The sequence below is a fragment of the Colobus angolensis genome, unplaced genomic scaffold (genome assembly GCF_000951035.1).
Source record: "Colobus angolensis palliatus isolate OR3802 unplaced genomic scaffold, Cang.pa_1.0 Scaffold203, whole genome shotgun sequence".
NCBI classification, from domain to species: Eukaryota; Metazoa; Chordata; class Mammalia; order Primates; family Cercopithecidae; genus Colobus; species Colobus angolensis.
In genome coordinates, this window is record NW_012115189.1 from 704,839 (window position 1) to 727,031 (window position 22,193).

At 38.0% G+C, this 22,193-nt stretch overlaps 1 protein-coding gene across 1 annotated transcript in view; it reads right to left on the reverse strand.

The window, feature by feature from the left end:
* The window catches only part of LOC105511749 (U3 small nucleolar RNA-associated protein 6 homolog), a 54,322-nt gene that overhangs the window by 30,000 nt on the left and 2,129 nt on the right, over positions 1-22,193 (reverse strand). The window lies entirely within an intron of this gene.

The window sequence follows — 22,193 nt, forward strand, 5'->3', positions numbered from 1 at the left end:
ATATGTAACAAACCTGCACGTTATGCACATGTACCCTAGAACTTAAAGTATAATAAAAAAAAAATGAATAAATAAATAAATAAATAAATAAAAAAAAAAGAACCATTGCTGGGGAGCTGGTAGGCTCATTGGAGGAAAGGGGACACTCTGGCTTTTGAATTGCTAGTTCTTGTGCTGATTCTTTTTCATCTAGGAGGGTTGGTGTCCATTTACCGGTGGTGTAAATTGAGAATAGTCAGTTGGCTTTATTTCTGGAAGTGCCAGAGGTTCAAGGCTCTGTATGGGGTCTTTGTGGTTGAATTCTTGCCCTTGGTTTTGCCGTGGGGAGAATCAATGTTGTAGTTTGGGCTACAATCTCATAAATTGCACTTGAGAACAATGGATGGTAGATAGGCTCTTACTCAGCAGTGCAGTTCTTTTGTATATCCTCACATTTGCAGCTATGCTCTCTGGGACAAGGAGGAGAGGAGTGACCCCCTCACCAGTTTCTTGTCTGGGTCTTTGGGGAGCCACCTTTGATCACTGGTCCACAATTTGTTGTTGTTTTTGCTGTTGTTAGGTCTTATAGACCACAAGGTTCCCTTGGGCAGAGGTCTGGCAGAGGCCAGTTCTGTGGAGGGAGGCACATGTAGATCCCAAACCAGTCTGCAAACCTGTGTGACTCATCCCTGTCAGTTTTCTGAGAGTGTGGGCTCCTCCCCTGCTCAAGTGCTGGGCACAGATCCTAGCTTAGCACTCCTGAGCAATAAGACACAGCCCTGCAGCATGAGGGCCTGCTTGTGGCTTTCTCCTCTGGACCCTTGGGGTTGGATTTAGGTTGCATTAGGTGGTCCAAAGTGTTCCCAGGCTATCAGCACTCAGTCAGATAAAACAAAGCACCCAGGCTGGGCAGTGGAGGTTTTACTGTGTACATGCTCCTGCAGGGTGGCCAGGCAGCAGCAGCTAGCAGGCAGGTGGGCCTGCAGGACAGATGTGCCCCAATTCTGCTGGGAAGTTTTCCCTCCTTTATCCCAATCTGGTGGTTAGCTGGGGCCAGGGCCTCTCAGAGGGACATGGGGCACTCTGGAGGATAGGCGCTTAAGGTCAGAATTCATCGAAGCTGTCTTGCATACAAAGGTCCCCAGCTATACATCTACTGTAGATCTCACTCTGTCTAATATTCAGGGAAATATCTCTGCCAGCTCAAATGTCCATGGCAAGTGTGGGGTCCCCTGCAGCTAGGGACCAAGAGGTTCACGAAAAGATAGTCCCCCAGTCTCTTCACTCACCCCTTCCCAAGAAGCCAACTGGAGCCAGGAACCAGTCCTAGCATTCAGGCACCCCACACAGCCTTTTCAAGCTTCTTTTATCTTCAGCCTCAGCATCTGCACCTTTTTTTACATAGACATTTAGAAGGATCCAAGGAGAAGATAAGCTAAGCACAACTACTGAATAATTGTCCAGGAAAATCAGTGGGCACAGTCATGAATGGACCCTAGAAACCATATGACCCACCACAGGGCATAGGCATCTAGGTATTATCTGCTTCTAAGTTCACCGAGGACTATATCTCATTCTCTAATGTAGGTCAAAGAGAACTCATCTTGGGGGAGTATACTTAGCTAATCCAAGCAGGAGAACATGGGAGAGAAAACAAAAACATCATCAACACACATCAAAACAAGCCAAGAAACTGGGCCAAACTCCCTTAGGCACTCTATCCTCAGGTTAAAAAGATGGTAGAGTGGTAGCTGGAATCCTGAGAATAACAGCCTTCCACATGTCTGTTTTCCAAGTCACACTACTCCTATCTGCTCTCATTCTCCACATCAGGTATTCACCTGTCATGGCATACTCCGTATCTTTCTCCTTTTTGTGTTTTAATATCTGATTTTTATAAAGCATGTGTTCTAGTGGCTTATTGAGAAAAGGTACAATGACAGGAAACTACACTTTTTTGAGATTTTTGAATGTCTGAATATTTTCTCTTATACAACTATTTAATTGATAATTTGGTTAGTGACAGAATTCTACTTAGAAGTAATTTTTCTTTAGACTTTCAAAAGTATTGCTTTATTTCTTGCTTCTAATGTTGCTTTAAGAAATTCAAATCTATTCTAATACCTGATCATTTGTATATGACTATTTTGTTGTAGTTGCTGTTGTTGTTTTTTTTTAATTTTGCACAACTTTCTTTTGGTCCCAACGTTCCAAAAGTTCACAATGATATTTGTGTGTGTATATTTTTATCCATTATTATGGGTACAAGCTAAGCCTTTTTAAATCTGAAAACACATATCCTAACTTTATTAGATATTTTCTTGAATTATTTTATTCATAGGTCCTCAACTCCATTTTTTATCTCTTTTTAAAATTTATTAGATTGTAGACCTTCTAAAATTGTCCCTTTGGTCTTCTTATTGTTCCCACTTTCTGTGTTTATGTCTCTTATTTCTCATTTTCAGGAAGAAATTGATACCTTTATTTCCATACTCTTCTATTAGGTTTTTAAATTTTTATTCTTAGTATGCTTTTAATTTCCAGTAGCTCTATGGAAATGTTAGCATCCTGTCATTATTTAACTATAGTTTCCTGCATAATCCCTGTTTCCTCTAAATTATTTTTTTCCAGTTATTTTTGCCCTTATTCCATGTTAGAAGCATGTCTTTCATGTGTCATAATTCTTGTTTGTCTATTCATATTAAAATGAAGAACTAAGAAGTAAAACCTCTGAGCATGGGTGGGGTTTTCAACTTTGAACTTCACTGTAGAGTTATCTGGGTAGGGAGGAATGGGGTATGCACAGGTTTGGAGTAAATATTAGTGTTGATTTCAAACATGTAAAGTTTGAGATTATTATGAAACCTACATATGGAATAAAAATAGGTAGGTGGGTATATGAGTCTAGTGGTGAGAAGACAAACCTAGACTAGACCTAAATTTAAAAGCTGATGGATGACACATAGATTGTGTTGAGAGGGAGTGTTGAATGAAAATGGGTGATTTTGATATGACATCATTTTTCATGGAAATTTTTATTGGTAAAAAGGGCGATAAATAGACCTCTCAAAATGATCCTGGAGCAAAAGAATACTTTGTGTCCCATGGAATCCTGACCCAAAGTTTTCTGCTGTGGAGTAGATAAACCACCCTGAACGAGTCACTCGACCTTTTTCCTCATTCACTTTAGTGGTTTTAAAATTAACTTATGATGCAATTGGCCAAGATGGCAGAAATCACATCTTGGTAGGTAATGGTAGGGTAGGTAATGAATAGATTCAATAATAAGTGCATGGATAGAATCTTGGTTATCCTGATTATTGAGAAGTAGTTGGATTCAGGACAGATATTGAAACAGAGCTTACAGGATCTGCTGATGCGTTGGATGTGAGGTGAGTGGTGGTGAAGTGCCAAAGGTGGCTGAGTTTTTTGGCCTGAGGCAAAGAGTGATGCCTCTGAATTCAGTAGAAAGAGCAAGTTTGAAGTAAGCATAGTATAATATGGAAAGTAAGGTGATCCCTCCCAGGGGTCTAAATCTTAAGCAAGTGACAACAGAGAGTAAGGGGACATCACATTCATCACAATGGCAATGCCAGAGCCAGACCAGATTGCTACTGGCTGCTGGCTGCTGCTGGTCACTGCTGTCCTTTCAGATGCCCAAATCCCCAAGGCTCCACTGGTCCATCCCACTATCTGGGCCTGGTTCCCCAGCTTCTCATTAACTTTGTCAGCCTTCTGTAGTCTTCAGCTGCTTTCCAGTGAATTTCATCTAGCCAGGTTCAGTTGCAGCCTGACTGACAGGATGGGGAGCATGCTGTGAGCATCAGTTCTTGTCAGCTGGTAGTCTCAGGACAATCAGTATCCTGCTGCCAGAGACAACTTAACTCACAGAAGCTAGTGGAGGTTTCTATAACATAAAATGTGACGTATCACATGATCCTCAGTATAAACAGGTTACTTTCTACCCAATTGCAATTTAGAAAATATAGTCTTGGTGTGTGTACAAGCAATAATCAAATTTTCTTTTTCTGATTCTGAGTTTTTACTTTTTGTATCTTGTTTTATTATATTTTTACTTGCAAATTGCCTCAGTTTTTATGTGTGTTTGTGAGGAATAAGATGAGGTAAATATTAGTCATTATGGAATATTATAATTAAATGCCACAAATATATGTAAGTCTCTTTCCTAAAGATATTCCACTAGTGACATCAAAGATAACAAACCTCATTGTTGAAAAATTATTTCTGATATATAATTTAAGACTAATTTGCTTTGGCTTTCCATAACTCTCACTTGATTTATCATCAGTAGAGATGTTAAACCACTGATCATCTTTCTTCACGTCATGCCCTATGTAATAAACCAATTTTTAATTTTATGGATTATTAACTTCACTGAATATCTTTGTAATAAGCAGGACTTTTTAGTGCATCCTATTTAGCCGTGAATCAATCCTATCCAAGTTTCATGATCCAAAATAAAGCAATTGCTGAAAACTAACAGATTCTGTATTCACATATATACAAGCCTATTTGCCTATTCTAAAAATTTCTTATTTTCCTAATTGGGATTATCTTTTCTAATTTGGATGATACTCTGTTTATGATTGCAGAAAATCATCCCACCATGTCAGTTCATTTTGAAAATATACATCTTTGTTCAACATCAAAAGAACTGGTCAAAATTTGGAATGTCCTCATTTCTGGTGAATTGGGGATAGGAGGATTCCAGATAGCACGACTTGTTTACTGGTTAAACTTTGGAGAAATGGAAATAACTACACATAAAAGTGCTTGAGAAATGAGAAAGAATCTTTAAGAACAAACAAAGCCTCAGAATTATTCTTTCTCCTTGTGCCCCAATATCACAGAAGCTTTGTATAACCTCACCCAACATAGCTCTATTTAAGACAGGAAGGAAAGTGGAAGGAAAGAGAGAGAAAAGGGATAGCATGGTAACACTCAGAGACACCAATGCAAGTAGCTCCTGGAAAATGTGGGGAAAGCATTGTCTGCAGGACCAGTGGTCACATCAGGAAGGGGTGGGGGTGGGACCCAAATCACTCCATAATTTCTACCCTGAATTCAGCCCCAATCACCCCAAAAATTTAATTTAAAACTCTTAGCTTTCTAGTCTAATAAAAAATATTTGTTAGTGGGTTAAACTAGCACAGTAATAAAATAGTGTGGCCCATTAACAAGATTATTTGCAGAGAAAAGTCCTTTGAAGACATTTTATAATTATTTCTGAAAGTAACCCATTGTTTTTGATGTAACTGATGCAACTGATCCATATTTGAATAGTCAGGTATCAAAATCAGCTGCTACCATGGTCATTTTATCTTGCTATTCAATCATCAAGATTCCTGAAGTAATTTATTTCCCTGGCAGCACTGTAGCTTTGAGAGGAAAATAACTACAGGGCAATTATGTTTTTCATTAGCATATTCCACAAATTCTCTTTCTTCATAAAATAAAAACAATATAGTAAATAATACTTTTCTGGACAGTGCCTCAACAGTTAAATTTTCATGCAGTTCTCACACTTTTACAAACAAATGCCTAAAATTGACCATTAACAGTTAATGAGGCTTAAAATTTACCTGCTACAAATTGGCTTGATTTTCTCCAAAGAACATTTAAAAATCAATGTATCTACCATAATAGCTCTTTATACTGTTTGCCAGATATCCAGCTGCCCATCTGGCCTTCTCATGAATGAAGGGCTACCCACAGGACAGCACAGCGGCTGCTCTATAAGGTTATATTACTCATTCCACCACCACAGTTTCACTTACTTTGTTTCCTCACCTGACATACCCTATCTTCTTTTTTCTCTTTATCAAAATCTTAGCCAGCCTTTAACACTCAAGTTTTACTTTCTTCCTGAAATCTTGACTATTCCAGGTGTTATTAAATTCTTACATCTATAAATTCCTATAACATATAATAACATGGTGACTGGTGTTTATCGTGTTAAACATTGTTGTTTATTAAGTTCCAAGCATTATGGACTGGAAATATAATGATTTCAAGAAAATATATGAATGCTATGCCTCAGGAGCTTACTGTTGTTCCATATATATATATATATATAGAGAGAGAGAGAGAGAGAGAGAGAGAGAGATGGATATCCATATATCTATATTTATAGATTTATATCTATCTATATATAGATCTCTATATGTCTATATATAGATATATATTTATATTAGATATAATTATATATAATATATTTAATTTTTTATATTTATCTATGTCTATATATATATATCTTCCTATCTAAGTGTCAACATTTTAAGAAATTATACTCACATTTAATCCTAATAGGGCTTCTAGATCCAACTCCAAGCTTCCAACATAGAGATGAGAACATATGTATACATTAGTAATAAAAAAGTTAGATGTCCTAACTATCCATAGAGCCTAAAAGAAAAAATAATACTTTACCACAAATTCTTTCAAAATTATTTAATGCTACTTTCATAGCTTGTAGCCATTAAAATCTGCATTTCCCATGTTGCTCTCACTGCATTACTCTACTTCTTCTATCTCTGGTGCACTATATAATACTTTTTTATTTTGCTTGCAATAAAGCAGAGTGGTGAAAAGTATAGATTCTGGCTCCAGGCTGCCTAGATTTGAATTCTAGAATCTTACATATAAGACCTTGACTTGCCTTAGTTCCATCATCTGTAAAATGGGGATAAGTATATGTAGTTTATAAGGTGATTATAAAGATTAAATAAATTTATAAATATAAAATACTTTAAAAAGTACACAGTAAATGCCTAGGAATTTCTATTTGTGATAATTATTATTACTCATGGTACTATTAAGAGGTAGTAGTCAGGTGTTGCTATTCAACATCTACAGATGAAACATTTGAGCCAGAAAGAGAATATTTGATGTATTATGAATTATAGTGAAAACAATCTCTAAAGCCAGAATGTGAACTCCCTGAATTCGCTGGCTTTGGAGTGAGCATTGAGCGGCATACCCTCTTCCATTGAACAGCCAGCTTTCAGGTTCAGTACAACACAGTATTTACTGTTGAGTGGTTACATTAAAAGGATGAATAAGACATGATCTCTTTTCTCAAGTAGTTGATTATCTGAGTTGTGCTAAATAGTGTGATACTACTTTGTCTTCTAACTGTGCTACTATGATAGATGTTAGTGGAATTTCCTTTGACCAGAATCTAAGAAGGCACACCCTTAATTTCATTGTGCTTGGTCTTTTATAGCAGTAATAATATGTGAGTGAGTAATTCAGGTTACTATTAGAGATGACATGTCCAAATAATGTATCAGTCAGAACTCTTAGCTGCAGATTATTGAATCCCCTACAGCTAATTTAAACAGAAAGGGGTTTATTAAAAGATATAGGTCGCTTATAGAATTTCCTTGAGGTCCAGGAAAGTATATAGCTATATGGCCAGGAAAAAGAGTAACTAGGAGAAATGCCCAACTATAATGCAGAACTATTCTGGTAGAAGCCCTATTGCTACCATCTCATACACTTTAAAGTCTATGACATAAAGGCTGGACATTGAAATCTTCTCTAGTGCTGCCTTAGAGGAACAGATCCTTTCGCTGACATGCTTGCAAGAATATCCAACAGCACTGTGGACAGCCACTTTCTCATGTTGATCATTTCCTCCTTCTAAGTCTTACAAAGCTGTATCTGCATGGCAAAATCAAAGCCATACTAGAAACCTACCTTCAAGGAATCAGGCCTCCTCTTTCCTCTCTCCTCCTCCTTCTCTTCCTCCTCATCCTCTTCTTCTGTTTCTGTTATTTTTAGTTCAGGAGACAAGCTAGAAAGCTACTAAAGCAAGTGTTGAGTAAAACAATTCACGGTATCCACTACTGTCCACATCTTTGGCTACTCAACACTCTTCTTCCCACATTTGAGTTTCTAAACAATTATATATCAATTACAACATGCTCTCACTTAATATAGAGCAACCATTTCTCTTACAAATAAATATGCTCCCGTCTTTTCCCCAAAAGGGAAGACCCAAAATCTCATTTATGATATCCTTTCTACCTTTGGGCTGGTTGGAGTTATTTCTTGATTCCTCTAATATATGGACTAATACATTTTATCACTTTATCAAATGGAAGTGGGAGAGCAGAAGAAAAACAACTGGTGAATTATATCACGTGATTAACAGATTAAAAAAAAACATGATTAGCCACTGCAATCTTTTTTTCTGCAAGTGGTAATGATGTTCCACATGGTATTTATAACTTTTTCCCCACACTTCATTCATTCATGTTTCCTTTGCCCTCAGCCAGAAACTCAGCTGATTCAGGTTCTCTATCTGGTGGTGTGACCCAGCCTTCCTTGTTGAAAGGTGTGCGCCTTGATAGTTTCACCTGTATGGGGTTATTGGCGTCTCTGTTAACTTTACCACCAGGCATGGCATTACCAGGAGGCAACTCAAAAAATGTTCTGAGTTTATGTTCTATGATCTCTCCCTGATGCTCAAGCAGCAAAATGATATCCCCTTGATAATCAAGATTATCATCTCTAACCAGTTTTCATTTCTTGTTTTTATGGTCATTTTTCCAGTGGTATTAAAAATCTCAAAGTGACTTAGTGTCAGTACCAACTTTCATTTCAATGTATCCTCTGATGAAAACATTTCTCCTTGAATACTAAAGTATCTAATCAAGTAATGACACAGTTGTAGGAGAGTGACGTGAAAACTTTGAGCAGGTCATTAGTTATAATAAGAAGTGTTGTCATCTCACTTCTAAGGTTTCCGGATGCCTTATATTCAGTCTATAGAAAAAACAATAGCATCTTAAATCAATTGCTGGCTCAGAGCAAGGAATGCACTCTCTTAGAGAGTATCCAGTGGTGTTCTGGCATATGTTTAAGAACTAGCTCAGAAAAATAAAAAGCTCTAATTTGTATCATTAGCTTATTTTGGTGGTATAAATGTTCCTACCATGTTTGAAATCATTAAACACAGAAGTGGGAAGAGATATGCTGTGTAGCACACCACTATATTGCATTTTTACCATAAAGACACAATAAACATAGATAACCTCAAGAGCATAGGTAATGGCAAAATGTAGTGAACTAATTAAAATGTAGTACATTCAATTGAGTTTTGATTTTTTTTTTTTTTTTTTTGAGACGGAGTCTCGCTCAGTCGCCCAGGCTGGAGTGCAGTGGCTGGATCTCAGCTCACTGCAAGCTCTGCCTCCCGGGTTTACGCCATTCTCCTGCCTCAGCCTCCCGAGTAGCTGGGACTACAGGCGCCCGCCACCTCGCCCGGCTAGTTTTTTGTATTTTTTAGTAGAGACGGGGTTTCACCGTGTAGAGACGGGGTTTCACCGTGTTAGCCAGGATGGTCTCGATCTCCTGACCTCGTGATCCACCCGTCTCGGCCTCCCAAAGTGCTGGGATTACAGGCTTGAGCCACCGCGCCCAGCCAAGTTTTGATTATTTTTAATTTTAAATTTGTGCAACTTAATTTTTAGTAATGACTGTGTTTAAAAAATGGCTTATAAAATGGGGCTAACAATATCTATCTCACACACAATATTTGTGACATCAGTAAGAGTATACAAGGATCTCATTTATAGATCCTTTAGCTTAACAAATTCTGGCTATAATTCTATAGATCACCTTAGTCAGAGTTCCTTATGACTTTTTTAGAATAGTTTTTTCAATCCCTACCTAATCAAAACAATATTAATTCCATCTGGATATATATTTATATATACACACACACACACACATATATTTGATTGAATAAATTTAAAAATATATATTAATTTATTATAGCATATTTTTTCTGTTTGGACAATGAATGTTGTCAAACACGTATTATGCCTATGCTATCAACAGGATAGCAAGAAAAAAGTTTTTATAAACCTCACGGGGAAGGGAAACTTATGTGGGTTTATTATAGTCTTTCCGAAACCCACCCATATGGTCATCTATTGGCACTAAAATGCTAAATGAATCTTAATTCTTCTGCTGAGTGGAGGCATGGGCAACAAGCCATATGCCCTCTAGTTAGAATTGGATTCCTTATTTTTGGAATATTTTGAAACAGCCACCCAATTCCTAAGAGATAATTGATTTAAAAAATACAATTTGTGTGAGATTTTTTATCATTAAATTCCAAAAGATCAGTCTTTTCTGTCTTTTCACACTGTATTCTTAGTGCTTAACATAGTACATGAAACATAGCAGGCACTCAATTAATATTGCTTGAATAAATAAATTATTTAAACTTTTGTGTCTTTCTCTTTAGGAAACCTAGCCTAATTTAAAAGTGTGTCTAAAATGCCATAATCCTGCGACCCTATGTGTGACCCTATGATTATATGTTTATAATCAGGACTCAGTTGATTTTATTTCAAACATCTGAGGCAAATATAACTCGGAAGGAAAATTTTAGCTTCTCATGTCAACAAATGGTAGAGGATCTCTGCAGAAATACGTTAGTACCAAAAATTGCCCATTAGGGTAATTACATAGCTTAATTTCTAAATCAGTGAAGTGCTCTCTCTCTCTGTACATGAAGATAAATTCAACTACACACATATTTTTAAAAGCTGATAGGAGGGCTATAGCATAACTTAGATTTATATAGTATAGCAAAAGCAGGCTTCTTCAGCTATCATGATGAAATGTATGGTAATTTTGTCCACATGGATACTTTCTGAATATCAATGACAAGCACTTGAACACTTACCCCTGATTTAAAAACAAAAAATACAAAAACAACATTGCAATGGGTGGAGGTTGTTATTCAGGTCCAAAATGTGAAACAGTACTCCCAGGAGTGAAGTCAAGTATAGGTTACCACAATGAAGTCATTTTCACGATGTTGAGGCAGAAAAGTAAAATTCGGCACTGACTCAAGAAGGGAACAGGTCACCAGCACAGAGAAGACATAGGTAATCTAGGATTTTTGATTAATGTAATGAGGCATAAAGGAGAATTTATCAAGGCTTTTTTTGAATAGCAGGAAACTGTCCATGCGACAAGATAAACAATTTTTCGTATCCATTTGCTTACAGGCTTTCATGACCATGAGAGAAGGATTGAATTGAGAGAAGGGCTTGTGAAATATTTATGAAAGCTTTTCTCTATCTGAATGAGTTTCAGACTTTCTTGACATGGCAGTGTTTGTGTGGAAATTGAAATGATTAAGATCCTCAATCTAGATAACCAAATTATTTTTTGTAACTTCTTACATTTATATGTATATGTATCTGACTGTGTATATGTAGATCTATATCTATCTTTATTTCTGTATATCTTATATAAATATATTTTATATATTTGGCATATTGATTACTTCAGCTGTCCCAAAGTCATGATGTTAGGTAAATTTCTCCTGGCATTGGTAACAGTGTGGTAGGTGCCTCTAAAATGAGCCCCCATGGTCTGTTCCTGTGGGTATTCATGACATTGTGCAGTCACCTCCCCTTGTGTGTTGCTTGGGCCTAGTGAATCTCATAACGAATAAAATATGGTAAATATGATTAGACGTCACTTCTGAGGATAGTTTACATTAAAATAAAGCACCCTGGCTTCTGTCTTGCTCAATCTCTCATTAATTTATGCTCTCTTTCAGAGCTTGCTCTGAGGGATACCAGCTGTCCTGTTATGAGTAGCTCTATAAAAAGTGCCATGTGGCAAAAAACTGACATCTCAGGTTAACAGTTAATCAGGACTAAGGTCCTTAATCCAAGAGCACTGGAGGAATGGAATCCTGCCAATGAGTATGTGAGTGAGCTGGGAAGTGAACCCATCCCAGTCAAGCTTTGAGCCTTCTGTTGCCCTGGCTGACACTCTGATCACAGCCTGTCAGATACCATGAGCCAGAGGATCCAGAAATCTGCACCCAGAATCCTGAACCACAAAACTGTGAAATAATAAATGTGTGTTGATAGTGTGTTTATTAAGTTTTGGAGTAATTGGTTTGCAGTAATTATTAATATAAATAGATATATTCTTTCTAGCAAAGCTATTTTTTAAACTATTTTGTTGGCCACTTGTTAACTCATGTTAAATTTGCAGCAAGCTAAAACAACTGAGCTTTTTAATTCTAGTCTCCTCTACTTCAAAGAATGTGAGAGATATCTACCGCAGTGGTGTCTGGATCTGAATTGCTTACACTCACATCTCAGCCTAACCACACATTAGTTGTGTATTCTTGAAAAGTTATTAAACTTCTCTTGACTTTATTATTGACATCTGTCAAATGGGGACAATAATAGTATCCACAGGCTCCCTACTACCCACCACCTCCCTCACCACATATACACTCTGAAATTCTTTGATTTCATGGCTAGTCTCCAGGACAAAGTATGTGGAAAGACCCGGAAATGCTGTTCAATCTAATCCTGTTACTCTTTAGATTAACTATAGATCATTGATCTGCCTAGAAATTTTGTGAATAAATCCCTAGGAAGTCTGACACTGCTGACTAAAATGTCTGAAAAAATTATTCTTTGACAATTATAATTTAAAGTGTCAGAATACAAGAATTAAAAGTTACTTCAATGTCTTATTATATTTTTTTGTAGATCAGGTAAGTAAAATGAAATAGTGAAAGTTTAGATAATTATCAGGCTTTTACTATTTTGTGTCCCTTTTTTCAGTTACAACTCTTACCAAAATATTGTGCAATATGCCTGTTTTATATTCCTTCTTCCATTGTTCTATGAACTCTAGAAGGGCGAGAATATTTCTTTTTCATATCTACAATTCCAGAAATCAGTATAGAGCTTGGCATACAATAGAGGCTCAGTGAAGGTTTGCTGAACAAAGAAACACATGCATGCAAAGTCAATGATAAATACAGAAAACTTTGAAATAATTCCTTGAAATAGGAGCCTGTTCACCCAAGTGAATGTCTGTTTGAATGTGAGTAGGAGATATTTTGACATTGAGGAGGCTTCTGGAGTCCTTGCTTAATGAAGACTTTACCAGAATCAACCTTCTCTCCTCCCAACCTCCCTCACCAATCCCTCCCCTACATCTGCATTTCAAGAAAAACATGATGACAAGCATTGCAGAGGTACACCATCCACCTCTCTCAGTCAACAGTTTTCCTCAGGAAGATTGCATGACCTCACTTAACATATGTTGAATATTTGAAATCACAAATCACAGGTTTAAAAGTTAGAGCCCCCTGTATTGCTGTCAGATTCCTTTATATTATACATCTCAGTATGTTTTCTCACTTACCATCTCTCTCTCTCTCTCCCTCTTTTACACACACGTACTTTTTTTTTTTTTTTTTTTAACGGGATATTGATTGGAATCTATAACCAGAAAGACTCATAGACAGTGCCTGGTAAACCAGAGCATATGACAGTATGAGTCATCCAGCAGGAGGCAAGAGAAAGAAAGCTGGGTCACAAACTTGCTTTTCAGCACTATCTTGCTACAGAGGAATTGCTCTGCCTAATTTGATTAAAATTACATGTGACATGATTGTGTTTAGAAAAGAAAATATGCTCTTAGTCACTACATTATGATGCAATTTTGTGATTAACATGAGCAATTTCAGAACAGGAGATTTCTCACATGCAGTGGTCTAATCAAATTAAGGTAAAGGAATACAACATTCATTAAAGTGATTTATTAAAATCCATTTAAAAAACATATGAAATTTAATCACAGCCATAGGGATGCATGTATGCCAACACGTAAATCTGAAGTGGCTACCTCGGTATTTATATAATCCAGTCATATCTGGATCCCCCAAGCAGGACAATTAGATATTACATAATATAATTAAGGGTAGAGAGCCTAAGGGAAGAATTAGGTAAAAGGGCATCAAATGATGGAGGAACAACTCAGCAGAGGAGTAAAAGAGACCCCATGGAAAGTCAACAGAGGAGATGAATGTATTTAAAAAGAAGACGAAAACACAGGGAGAATGGGAGGAGTGACTTTTGCTCAGTTGTTGAAAATAGTCTGTAATTTATATTTGCATGTTTGGTCTTCACAATAACCCCACTGGATAGAAATCTGTGTTCATCTGCACATTGACTCAACAAATATTTATTTAAAACCTACTCTGTGTCAGGCCTTGTTCTTGATCCTGGAAATAAAACAGTGGGCAACAGAGATATAGCCTCTTCCATTACATAAGTTTAATTTTAGTTTGGAGAGACAGTAGCAGCAACAAAGGCAAACAAATAGGTAAATAAAACAGATTTTAGAGATGAGTCTCAGAGCTTATGTTAGTTTCCTATCGCTGCTGTAATAAATTATCACAAATTTAGTGGTTTAAAAGCAACACAAATTTATTCTCTCACAGTCGTAGAGGTCAGAAATCTAAAATGGGTTGGCAGGGCTTGTGTCTCCTGGAGGCTTAAGGAGAAAATTAATTTCCTTTCCCTTTCCAGCTTCTAGGCACTGTGTGCATTCCTTAGCTTGTGGTCCCACATTGCTTTGCCCTGTCCTCACATCTTCATCTTTAAGTCTGACTCTCCTGCCTAATGAGGACCCTGGTGACTACACTGGGTCCATTTGGGTAACCCAGAATTATCTCAGGATCCTTAATTCAATCACTTCTGCAAAGCCTCTTTTGTAACGTAAGGTAGCATATTGATAGGTTCCAGGAATAAGGATGTGGACATATTTGGAGGGCCTTATTCAGTCTAACCCAGAACCTAAGCAAATTATTCAACTCCCTGCATCTGGTCTAGACCTTCAGTCTTCTGAATCCAAGTGGAGTGGTCTTTCTTCTTTCCCATGGCTGAATCTCGTCACCTCTGGTCATCCTCTACCTCCTGTAGACACAGAGTCCATTTTTACATTCTTTGATGATTTCCATATTTTTAGCTGCCCTGCTTCACTCATGTAGTGTTTCTGAAGCCAGTAAGAACAAAACTAGTTTACTCCAAGGGAATAGTGACTGACAATGCATTAATATGTCCATATGTTCAACAGATATTTACAGAGTGCTGCTTATGTGCTAAATGCAGAACTACAGAGTAGGAAGCAAAACATATCACTCTTTCCTTGTTGGAACTTTCAGTCTTACAGGAAATATAGATATTATATTATCTAAAAAGCAGAAGATTATGAATTATATTAAATGGTAAGGAAGAAATTTACAAAGCCAATGGCAGACTGTAATTAGGGGAGTTAATTAGTTAGATAGGTCAGGGACAGGCTGTCTCTGGAGGGAACCCTGAAGCACAGACTGGAAGCAGAGCAGAAGCCTTTCTTTTGAAGGAAGGTATGGATAAAGAAAGATGTGTCTGTGTGGGGATGTGGATGAGTTTACAGTCAGGGCAAGCTCAAGGCCCTGAGGTGGGAATGAGCTTAAAAAATTGGATAATTATTTGTTTTGAAAAATCATGCAACTGGAGCATAATGAGTGAGGGAGAGGGGGTCTCAGATGAGAAAAGCCTGATATGCAGGATGAGTATAGCTCAAGTAGGGCATGTGGGGAAGAGTTTGGATTTTATTTTAAAGTACAGTGGGAAGTTATAGAAGAATATTAAGGTGAGAGAAAAGTTATTTAATCATATTTGTGCTTTCAAAAGATGAGTTTGGCTTTCATGAGAATGGAGGAAAAAGACGCAAGGTGTGAGCCAACAGTTCAATAAAAAAGCTGCTCTCATGAAGGGAAGAGATAATTGTGGCTTGGACTAGACCTGGACCACAGAGGAGTCAAGAACTAGAGAGATGTGAGATATATTTTGGGGTAGGAGCAGCAAGATTTGCTGATGGATCATATATGAGGGCACATACAAATCACATATGGGGTAGGAGCAGCAAGATTTGCTGAAGGATCATATATGAGGGCACAGTCAAATCACATTTGACTCCCAAATTGCAAGTTTGAGGATCTGAATAGATTGTGGGGCTATTTATTGAGACACCAAAGAGCAGAGGAGGAATAACTTTAGGGCAGAAAATCAATAAAATCCTCTTTTACACACTGTATTAGGTCTTTCTTGCATTGCTATAAAGAAATACCTGAGACTGGGTAATTTAAAAGAAAAGAGATTTTTCTGGGCTCAGTGGCTCATGCTTGTAATCCCAGTACTTTAGGAGGTCAAGGCTGGTGGATTGCTCTAGCGCAGGAGTTTGAGGATCAGCCTAGGCAAATGGCCAAACCCCAACTCTACAAAAAAATGCAAACACAAAAAATTGCCAGGTATGGTGACTCAAGCCTGTAGTCTCAGCTACTCAGGAGTCTGAGATGGGAGAATCACCTGAGCAGGGTAGGTCTAGGCTGCAGTGAGCTATGATGGCACCACTGCACTCCAGCCTGGGTGACAAAATAAGACCCTGTCTCAAAAAAATGAAAGGAAGGAAGGAAGGGAGGGAGGGAGGGAGGGAAGGAGGGAGGGAGGAAGGAAGGAAAGAAGGAAGGAAGGAAAAGAAGAGAAGAAAAGAGAAGAGAAAAGAAAAGAAAAGAAGAAAAGAAAGAAAGAAAAGAAAAGAAAGAGAAAAAGAAAAGAAATTTAATTGGCTAGTAGTTCTACAGGCTTTATAGGAAGCATGGTGCTGGCATCTGCTCACTTCTGGGGAGTTCTCAGGAAACTTACAGTCATGATGGAAAGTGAAGTGGGAGCAGGCACATCACATGTCAAAAGCAGAGAAAGCGGGGAGGAGGAGAGGAGGAGAAGTGCCACACACTTTTAAAGAATCAAAGTTTTCTAGAATTCACCCACTATCATGAGGCCAGCACTAAGAGAATTTCATTCATGAGAAATCTGCAACCATGATCCAGTTACCTGCTACCAGACTCCACTTTCAACACTGGGGATTACGCTTCAGTATGAGATTTGGGCAGAGACAAATATCTAAACTATATCGGACACTTTACATTTGTGACTCTTGTGAAATTTTAAGTGAAGATATCAAGTATACAGTTGGATAAATGAGTCTAGAAGTCAAAGGAGAAACCCAAGGTAAACATATAAATTTGGAACTCCCCTATAGAGACAGCACTTAAAGCTATGTGAATGGGTGGGATCAGTAATGGAAAGAGTGGAAACGGAAAATGGAAGGGCGTAGGAGTAAGCCCCAGGGAATCCACATATTTAGAATGGGAGAAGAATCAGGGAAAAGGAAGGCTAAGAATCAGGACCAGAGATACAGAAGGAACTCAAAGAAGCACCATGTCAATAAAGTCAAGAGGAGAGTGTCTCAAGAAGAGCAAGTGGTTAATTGTGTCCACTAAAGTGGCCATTGTTTAGGCCACACACAAAAAGGTAACCTAAGGGACAGCAGTTTTAAGTTCTATAACAGACATGTGCAACCAAAGATTACATGTCAAAAAGAGGTATTTTTCTTGTTTCTGAGAAAGCAAAAAGGAGTTCCTGATTGCTAGAAACTGGTGTGACATTCACAGCCTGGCTTTTTTCCCATTGGACATAAATGCAGAGTATCTCAGTAAGGTTGCTTGAACACCTTGATAAAATAAGTCAAAATAAAATCATCATGCAGCTCATGAAATATCAAACATTCCCCTTTCTTAGCTGAAAGACTGCTACTTCTGAATACCGATTTCAGCATTATCCCCATTTTAATCTGCCCTCCCTATAGATAAGATTTATTCAGACATTTAATCATAAAATTGCTTTGCCTTCTTGTAGCCCCCAATCTAGAGAAAGCCCCTACTTCCCTATGCCCTTCCCCAAGTTACTCAGCCAAAGCCCAAATTCTGTAATAACTTCTTTCTTACACATTCTTCATAAGAAAACTTACAGTTTTCTCACAGTGAGCATTCTTCATTGTAAGATAATCTGCAAGGTGTCTCAGTGGTCTTTAGCTGAAGAGCATTGACATTTCTTAGCCCTTTAAAAAACTGGCTGTCCATAATTAGTAAACATGAATAACTTAGTTAATAAAATACTAAATTAACCAGAACTCCCATTCCCCAATCATTCCAGATCAATTATATCTATTAGTTATACTAAGGTTACTTCCTACTGTTGATAAAATATTTGTATTATAACTTCCTTTGCTTCTACGGGGAAAAGTTGTGCCTATGTTTTGCTTCCTCTATTATTTTTTGTCTAAGTAAGATATTTGTTTTATTAATACCTCTAATACCTCTACAGACCTTTATTTATTGTCCTTATCCTTATATAGTATAACTGATGATTCCCGTAGAAATCATGGGGAAGTTAATGTTATTTCATCCCTAAAGTTCTAGAAGATAATTAATTAATAGAGAGTTCTTCCTATTTATGAAGATTTAGTCAAACTTTATCTGCGTACTAAGAGATACCGTTCACATTTCATAGTTGTCAGACCTTTCAAGTCTCCTCTGATCTGTGACAGTTTCTCAGCTTTTCCTTTTTTGTTGTGCTTTGTTTTTTGGGGTTTTGTATCCTTATTACTTTTGAAGAGTACTGGTAAGGTCAGATATTTTGTAGTGTTCTTCAGTGTGCTTTTGTCTGATGTTTTCTCATTATTAGACTGAGATTGTAGCTTTCTGGGAAGAGCACCGAAAATATGACATGCCCTTCTCATCATAGCCTATCAGGAAATACATGGCTTACCACTGATGATGTTAACTTTGATTGCTTTGTTAAAGTGATATCTGTCCATTTTCTTCATTGCAAAGTTACTAATTTTCCCTTTTACTATTATATTGTGGAGGAAGGTCACTAAGACCAGCTCACTCTCAAGGAGGGAGGTCGGGGGGAATAAGTTCCACCTGTGGAAGGGAGAGGTATTTACAAATATTATTTAAAAGTCTTTTATTTTTATAAAATATGATCTGTCCCATTTATTTATTTGTTCAATCATTTGTTTATATCTGGAAGGAAATTCGCAGATATTTACTTTATTATTTTGGTTAAAAATCTGATACTGCATTTATGTCTTCTTTTGAGATGTGTCTGTCCATGTCCTTTGCCCATTTTTTAATGGGGTTTTTGTTTTTGCTTGATGATTTAAGTTCCTTAAAGATTAGACCTTGTCAGATATATAGTTTCCAATTTTTCTCCCATTCTGTAGGTTGTATGTTTATTCCATTGATAGTTTCTTTTGCTTTACAGGAGTTCTTTGGTTTAATTAAGTCCCACTTGACAATTTTTGTTTTTGTTGCAATTACTTTTGGCGTCTTTATCAATAAGCATATGAAGAAATTCTCCACATCACTAATCATCAGAGAAATGCAAATCAAAAGTACAATGAGATACCAAATCACACCAGTCAGAATGACTATTATTAAAAAGTAAAAAAATAACAGATGTTGGTGATGTTGTAGAAAAAAATGGAATGATTATATATTGCTGGTGGGTATATAAGGTAGTTCAGCTACTGTGGAAAGCAGTTCAGCAATTTCTCAAAGACCTTGAAAAAGAACTACTGTTTATCCAGCAATCCTATCACTGGGTACCTAAAAGAATGTAAATTATTCTACCATAAAGATACATGCATGCATATGTTCATTGTAGCACTTTTTACAATAGGAAAGACATTGAATCAACCTAGATTCTCATCAACAGTGCACTGGATAATTAAAATGTGGTATATATACACCATGGAATACTATACAGCCATAAAAAGGAATAAAATTATGTCCTTTGCAGCCACATGGATAGAGTTGGAGGCCATTATTCTAGGAGAATTAACATTGGAAGAGGAAAACCAAATACTACATGTTCTCATTTATAAGTGGGAGTTAAAAACTGAGTACATGTGGTCACAAAGAAGGGAACAACAGACACTGGGACCTAATTGAGGGTAGATGGTGGAAGTTGGATGAGCATCAAAAAACTACCTATTGGGTACTATAGTCACTGTCTGGGTGATGAAATCATTGGTACACCAAACCCCAGTGACATACAGTTTACCCATGTAACAAACCTCCACATCAACTCCCCCTACAAACCTAAAATAGAAGTTAGAAGGAAGAAAAAAAAAAGCAGAAAAACAACAGATGTGGGAGAGACTGCAGAGAAAGGGGAATGCTTATACACTGTTGATGAAGATGTAAATTAGTTCGGCCACTATGGAAAGCAGATTGGAGATCTCTCAAAGAAGGTAAAACAGAACTACTATTTTACCCAGCAATCCCGTGACAGGGCATATGCCCAAAGAAATATAAATAGTTCTGCCAAAAAGACACCTGCACTTGCATGTTCATCACAGCAGTATTCACAATAACAAAGATATGGAATCAACTTAGGTGCCCACCAATGATGGACTGGATAAAGAAAGTGTGGCACATATGTACTGTGGAAAACTATGAGCCCTTAAAAAGAACAAAATCATGTCCTTTGCAGCAACATGAATGCAGCTGGAAGTCATTATTATAAGTGAATTAACACACAAACAGTAAACCAAATACCGCATTTTCTCATTTATAAGCAAAACATTGGGTACTCATGAACATAAAGATGGCAATAATAGACACTGGGACTACTAGAGAGTGGAGGGAGGGAGAGAGGGCACGAAGGTTGAAAACTGTCATGTGGTTTCTGTTCCAAAAAGGCCAAATAGGAGCAGCTCCAGTCTGCAGCTCCCAGGGTGATCAATGCAGAAGATGGTGATTTCTGCATTTCCAATTGAGGTAACTGGTTCATCTGGTTCATCTCATTGGGACTAGTTGGACAGTGGGTGCAGCCCATGGAAGGAGAACCAAAGCAGGGTGGGGCATCACCTCACTGGGGAAGTGCAAGGGGTCGGGGGATTTCCTTTCCTAGCCAAGGGAAGCCATGACAGATTGTACGTGGAAAATCGGGACACTCCCACCCTAATACTGCACTTTTCTAATGGTCTTAGCAAATGGCACACCAGGACATTTTACCCCTTGCCTAGCTCAGCGGGTACCATGCCCACAGAGCCTTGCTCACTGCTGGCACAGCAGTCTGAGATCAAGACGTGAGGCAACAGCATGGCAGGGAGAAGGGTGTCCACCATTGCTGAAGCTTGAGTAGGTCAACAAAGCAGCCAGGGAAGCTCGAACAGGGTGGATCCCACTGCAACTCTTCAACGCCTGCTGCCTCTGTAGACCCCACCACTGGGGGCAGGACATAGCTAAACACAAGGCAGCAGAAACTTCTGCAGACTTAAACATCCCTGTCTGACAGCTCTGAAGAGAGCAGTGGTTCTCCCAGCATGGTGTTTGAGCTCTGAGAATGGACAGACTGCCTCCTCAAGTGGGTCCCTGACCCCCATGTAGCCTAACTGGGAGACACCTCCCAGTAGAGGCCAAATGACACATCATATAGGCAGGCACCCATATGGGACAAAGATTCCAGAGGAAGGATCATGCAGCAATATTTGCTGTTCTGCAATATTTACTGTTCTGCAGCCTCTGCTGGTGATACCCAGGCAAACAGGGTCTGGAGTGGACCTCCAGCAAGCTCCAACAGACCTGCAGCTGAGGGACCTAACTGTTAGAAGGAAAACTAACAGAAAGGAATAGCATCAACATCAACAAAAAGAACATCCACACCAAAACCCAATCTGTAAGTCACCAACATCAAAGGCCAAAGGTAGATAAAACCACAAAGATAGGGAGAAACCAGAGCAGAAAAGCTGAAAATTCCAAAAACCAGAGTGCCTCTTCTCCCCAAATAATTGCAGCTCCTCCCCAGCAATGGAACAAAGCTGGACGGAAAATGACTTTGACGAGCTGACAGAAGTGGGCTTCAGAAGGTCTGTAATAACAAACTTCTCTGAGCTAAAGGAGGATGTTAGAACCCATCACGAGGAAGCTAAAAATCTTGAAAAAAGATTAGATGAATGGCTAACCAGAATAAACAGTTTAGAGAAGACCTCAGATGACCTGATGGAGCTGAAAACAGTGGCACGAGAAATACATGGTGCATGCACAAGCTTCAGTAGTCAATTTGATCAAGTAGAAGAAAGGGTATCAGTGATTGAAGATCAAATAAAGAACAAAGCCTCCAAGAAATATAAGACTATGTGAAAAGACCTAATGTATGTTTGACTGGTGTACCACAAAGTGATGGGGAGAATGGAACCAAGTTAGAAAACATGCCTCAAAATATTATCCAGGAGAACTTCCCCAACCTAGCAAGGCAGGCCAACATTCAAATTCAGGAAATACAGAGAACACCACAAAGTTACTCCTCAAGAATAGCAACCCCAAGACACACAATTGTCAGATTCACCAAGGTTGAAATGAAGGAAAAAATGTTAAGAGCAGCCAGAGAGAAAGGTCAGGTTACCCACAAAGGGAAGCCTATCAGACTAACAGCAGATCTCTC